General features: G+C 44.7%; 1 pseudogene; it reads right to left on the bottom strand.

Annotated features, from left to right (window-relative positions):
• Positions 1–5574: 5574 nt before the first annotated feature.
• LOC136643307 (5S ribosomal RNA) lies at positions 5575–5694 on the bottom strand (annotated as a pseudogene).
• Between the last annotated feature and the right edge of the window lie 262 nt (positions 5695–5956).

Genomic DNA, 5956 nt, shown 5'->3' with positions numbered 1-5956 from the left:
TTCTTTCTGCAGCCAGGCAGGTAACCACATGTCCTGTGATTCTGAAATGATTCAACTCATTTAGCTTTCCAATGTCTTACAGCAGGAAGAAGCCACTCCACTGAGTGGAGTGCTCAGTAAATAAATGCAAGGCATGCAGTCTCTTGAGCAAAACATTCTTTCTGCTATGCCATTTGAAACTAAACTAAACATCAAATATTTTACTGATCTCCCAACCTTTGGGGATGTCAGATAAAACAAAAGAGGCACAGAGCCAGAAATGTTGGCATCACCCAGCATCATTTCTATTATCAATGACAATTTATCCCACTGTCCTTCAAGGAGCTCAAGGTAACATGCATGGGTCTTCCACTAACCCCCATTTGTTTCCTCGCAACAGCTCTGTTAGGTATGGTAAGCTGAGAGATGGCGGCTTGCCAAGGTCACCCAAAGGTTTTGTAGCCAAGGAAAGATTTGAAGACAGATCTCCCAGCCTGGTCCAATACCCAGCAGTTCTCAAACTGTGGTTTGCAATCCACCAGTGGGTCACAACTCAGTTTTTGGTGGGTTGCATGCCTGAACTACCAGGTAGCAACAAGACATTCTGGGACACAATGGGGCCCATGGCTGACAAAGTGAGTTGCAGCAGTAAAAACATTGAGAAGCCCTGCTCCAACCACTACATCACACTCTCTCTAAATGCTAGTTGTGCTTTATTTTCTAGTGACTATTTGGGCACATTTGTACTTTCAAAAAAAAAAAAAAATCACAGGATTCACCCAGGGATAGCCAACTGGAAGATATATTCCAATTGACACCTCATGTTGATGAATTTATGGTATCTTGTTCAACAGGATATCCTTGAATAAATTGCCAGGTACACCAAAAAAAAAAAAAATCACTTTTCAGTGATTTTTCACTGAAACACTTTCAGTGTGTGTTTCTAAAAAGCAGCACAGCAAGTAGGACACCCTTCATCAGGTTGGTATGACAAATATAGATTCACTCTGTCTTGGTCGTGTTGTCCTATTCCATGTCGATAACAAAACTCTCATGGTATCAGTATTTTTTCATTAACCTTCTTGCTGGTGTCAGCGGAGTTGCTTTTTCAGTTTCAGTAGCAAGATGATCTTTCTTTTTTCCCCTCTCCCTCTGTCAGGAACATGCACAGATCTGAAGGCACTTTATCTCAGATGGATGTGTCAGAGCTTGGGAGGGGAAAGAGAAGAAGGGCAATGCTCCAAAACTTTATTGAAAGTGTCCTTTTGGTATTCGCTCGCCTTGTGGATCTGTAATTATAGTTCTACCCCCATCAAAGCGGTGATGTCATTCAATTTAACTCCTACTATGAGACCTGGTGCAATTATAGAAATGCAAGACATGGGCAAGGAGATTTGGTGGAGATGAAACCATTTGTGTTTTTTTTTACTGTGCAGTGCAGGTTATCCTGCTAATTGACTCCTCGGGAGAATGACCACACAGCGACAACCAGTGCAGTAGAGTGAATGGTGCTGGTTTAGTTTGGGGAAATGGATCAGCTTTAAAAAGCCATCTTTTTCCATTGCATATATCACCAAGGATCTTTGCATTGTATTACAGGTGCAGCAATACAGTGCTTGAAAAGAGTTACGTGGGCTATCTGATATAGAAAGCTGTCTGAGAGCTTTCCCACATGTTACTTTGCAGTTTCTTTGTGTGGACCAATCTGGATTGACACCATGGTGGAGAGCATATGTGCCTTAACACTTTTGTTCAGTTCCAATCTAGATCAGTGCTATTTGACCAGTGGGAAACAGAGAGCGCTCTTGTTGGAGGCAATGGGAGACTTTTCCTCATTCAAATAGGAAATGGGGATGCTCTGATCCAATTGGGATCATAGCTGGGGCAAAGCATGAAACCGTCCTGTTCATGGTTCAGATCGAGCCCCCCCTCCCCCTTCCCAGTATGCACCATTTCAGTCAGAGGAAAGAGGCACAAAGCTGCATATTGCATGCAGTTTGGCTCCAAGACAGCTCCCCATGGGGGAAATGGAAGCCATGGAGTTTAATCTTGTGAAACAGCTTATCTCCAGGATCTGTTTTGACCATTCCATTTCCCTCCTATTTGATGGAGGATTGCAGTGACCTGGTTCAACAAAATGACTTCCTACAAAAAAACTGTGGTCACACAGCACTTGTAAAGAACATCCATGACTTTTTTTCCCCATTTGAACTGGGCAATTAGATCATAGTATCAAGTGCACATCTTTAAAACTGGTGGAATCATGGTGGAAAATCAGATTGCTAGGAGAATTACAAGACCATCACCCTTGGATTTGAACCCAAGTCTCTCCATTCTAAGTCCAACACCTCACCAAACTGGCTATCATGCAAGACAACACATGCATCTTGCATGTGCTCACCAAACTGGCAAGTTTTTTGTGGGCAGACAAGCTAGCGTATTGCTTTGTGATGATGGATACTCAGAAACGATCATACCTCTTATCTAAAGTGTGTGGCCCATCGCAACATGCTGACCCATCCTGAAGTTTGCCAGTCTCACTGATTTGTGCAGCTCCACCTTATGTACAGAAAGAGCGTGAACCAGGCTGACACTCATTCCATAGAGATGGAGGTCAAGAGTTTAACTTGCTAACCTTGCTCCCTTAGGGTTTTTTCCCCCCTCCAGTTAATTCAAAACGTCGGTTTTTTTTAAGGTGAAAATACCATTCGAGACCTCTCTTACTGCATTTTGTTCCCCTTTTGCTTCGGGGTCCCTTTTGCTGTCAAGTTCAGTTAATGTTTGTTCAAATGAAAGATGGAGATACCTGATAAGTGGCAGCACCTGGCTTAAAGGTGCATTAGACAGACCAAAGAGGGTAAACACGGCAGCTATGAGATTCCTGCAAGCGCAGAGGTCAGGACAACATCTGTTTTGCCTTGTGTACATATTCAGAGGTAGCTTCCTGGTTGAGAAGTCACTCAGGCATCCCACAACATCCTACTCCAGGTGACGCTTCAGCCACATTGTATGTCTGCTTCAGTTCAGCCTGGATTTTCCTAGCTTTGACAAGAGCGGCTAAAGTATCCACAGATTTTACATGACATCGCATAGCAATTGCAGTGGCATAATTGTAAGTCTGAAGCTCAAGAGCAAGTTAGGCTGGCAGGGAGTATATACAGCTTAAACAATGCTCAGAAGTGGGGTTGCTGCCCACAGGTAAGTTAGTGCACTTTAGTAATTATGCATCCAGAATATATTTTGACAAAAGAAGCTCTTTTTAGAACATGGATAATGAATGTGCATGGGATGGGGGGGGGGATATCTTGTCAGTAAGCTGCACCCAACAACCAACCAGTGGTCTCTCTACAAGCATACAACTGCATATATGGAAATGCTATATGGTTTTTTTAAATGCAACACATGGTTGTGCCCTGGGTAACAAGAGCCTGTCTTCCACACATGGTCAATACCCATATTTTGAAGATCTGAAATGGGGTATCTGTGTGATTTTGATTGGAAACTGTTTGCCCTTTTAAAACCCGTCCAACACTTTTCCTCATTTTAACTCTAACCTGAACATTCTCTCTGCCAGCTTTGTAGTCCATCCACACCACCACCCCACCTTGATACATGATATACTTTGCTTATATCCAGCCCTCCCTCCCAGTACAACACAGCACTTTGCTAATGCAGAATGTTGTCATAAGGCCCAATACCTACACCAGTGGCTTCACTAGGGTTTGTGTCACCTGGTGAGGGATGCCAGCATGCCACTCCTATGAGGGACCTTCACCAGTAGAGTAGGCGGGTCAGTGCCCCGGATGGTGGGCATGGAGATGTACCATTGCCCAACCCCATCTGGGTTTTTTGGCTATAACTTTTGATAGAATAGAGATATTTCAGCACTGTTTGTTTCATTGCATTCTGCATGAAATTACACATCGATTGATGTATAACATGATGGTATTATTCTAAAGTACCAAGATTTTAAAAATTTTGGCCAGTAGAGGTGTCCTCCCCCTGCATGTCACCCGGTGCGGCCCACAGCCCCCCTAGTGATGCCAATGCGCTGCACTCAATTGGATGCTGAAATTCAGAGGAGGAGTCAGGAACTATGGCAGCATTGAGCAAGGAATCTTTCTTGCCAGACATTGGGTAGCTTCACCCTAGAGCAGGCAGCCACCCACCTAGTGAGAGAGTCCTCTACTCCAGAAGCAGAGCTAGGTACACTCCACAACACGCCTTATTAGCAGCCCCTCCCCCTCTGCGTTGGAGCCATTCAGAGCAGCAATGGTACGTTGCTGCCCCGAATGGCTCTGCTGCCAAGGAGGAGGGGCTGCTTACAAGGTGTATTGAGGAGCATGCCAAACTTGGGGGGGTGCTGCCCCCCCCCAACTTCGCTTCTGCTCTACTTCATATGGAAGTGGAACCTGATGTTGGTCAGTGTTCTGCACTGTCTCCCCCAAGCAGATAGCCATGAGGTAGGTGAGAGCTGCAGAGCACTGGAGAGCTCCAAGCAAACAACTAATAAGAGCTAAGAATAATAACAGCTACCAAGAGCTCTCTTGAAACTTTCCAGTAAGGCCTGAAGACTCTTCTGTTTAGACAAGCCTTCTGAGTTCCTGACCTTTTTAACATAATTTTTTAACATCTTTTAATACCTTTTTAAACCCTGCTTACAGGCCAGGATCCTTTTATAAACTGCTGCTCTGTGCTCTTTTACACTTTTATCTGACTGCTGTTTTTAAGATGTGTTTTGCAAATATGTTTTATCTTTTTTAAATTATGTTTTTAATATACGTTTTTAACCATTGTTGCAAGCCACCTTGGGCCCCAGGGGAAGAAAGGCAGGATATAAATATAGTGAAGAATGAGAAGAAGGAGAAGAGGAAGAACCTAAGCACCTCCAGGCCCGGATTACCCTCCCAGGCAAGAGTGGAGAGGTCTTCAAAGGTGCCTGGGTCAAGGTGTAAGGTCAGAAGAGCACAAGGTTCCTGAGGAGGCGATCTCCCAAGGAACTTTGGCCCTGTCTTAGAGCTGGAGTGTCAAGCTCATTTCATACACCAGGCCGAATAGCATTCATGATGCCTGCTGAGGGCCAGAGGTGACATCATTAAGCGGGAAGTGACATCATTAAGCAGGTGATGACCGGAAATAAGCACTTTTTCACGCTTAGTAACTCATTAGCTGCAAATGGCAGAAAATACACAAATCTTGATCATATTTTCAAGATATGGGAGAGCCCTATTATCACAGCTGTAGCTACTATCTGACCTGGTAGCTAGGCAGTATTATAGCCAGAGGGTGTGCAAAGCACTACGTTTTGCACAGTGCGTCATCATGGCATGCAAGTGGCTCCCCCTCCTCCCCTTCATAGCCATTCTGGACCACTAGAGCAAAACAAAGGGGATGCCTCCGTTTGCTCTAGTGGCCCAGAATGGCTCCGAAGCGGGGGAAGGAGGAACCGCTGGCCCGCCGCAGTGAGGCACTGTGCAAAACTTATTGCTTGGCACCCCCTCTAACTATGCTACTGCAACTAGGGGTAAGTGAATGGCTGCAGATCAGTAATTAAAATTTGGTTGGCAACCTTCAATCTCGAAAGACTATGGTATAAACCTACAGCACCCGGTATTCCCAGGCGGTCTCCCATCCAAGTACTAACCAGGCCTGACCCTGCTTAGCTTCCAAGATCAGACAAGATTGGGCATGTGCAGGGTAACAGTTGCTGAATATGTTATTTGGAGCCATTTTTGAATGTTCAATTGCAGATTTGAAAGGCTGGGTTGGTCTTTTAATTCTAGCAGCACACACTGAAAATATTTCTTTCCATTGGAGATGACGACTGCTCTTTGTTTTGTGCCTGCTCTGCCTCGAGACTCCTTTTCCCCTTCAGTATTTTTCTGATCACTCAGTCTTGCCTTTAAATAGCCTCCTTTCAAGTAGAACACGAGAATCCCCTTCAGCTCTCGGCTTCTATCGCCAGAGTTCAACTCAG

This window comes from Tiliqua scincoides, chromosome 2 (assembly GCF_035046505.1).
Source record: "Tiliqua scincoides isolate rTilSci1 chromosome 2, rTilSci1.hap2, whole genome shotgun sequence".
Taxonomy (NCBI): Eukaryota; Metazoa; Chordata; class Lepidosauria; order Squamata; family Scincidae; genus Tiliqua; species Tiliqua scincoides.
This window is presented reverse-complemented; position numbering and strand designations above follow the sequence as displayed.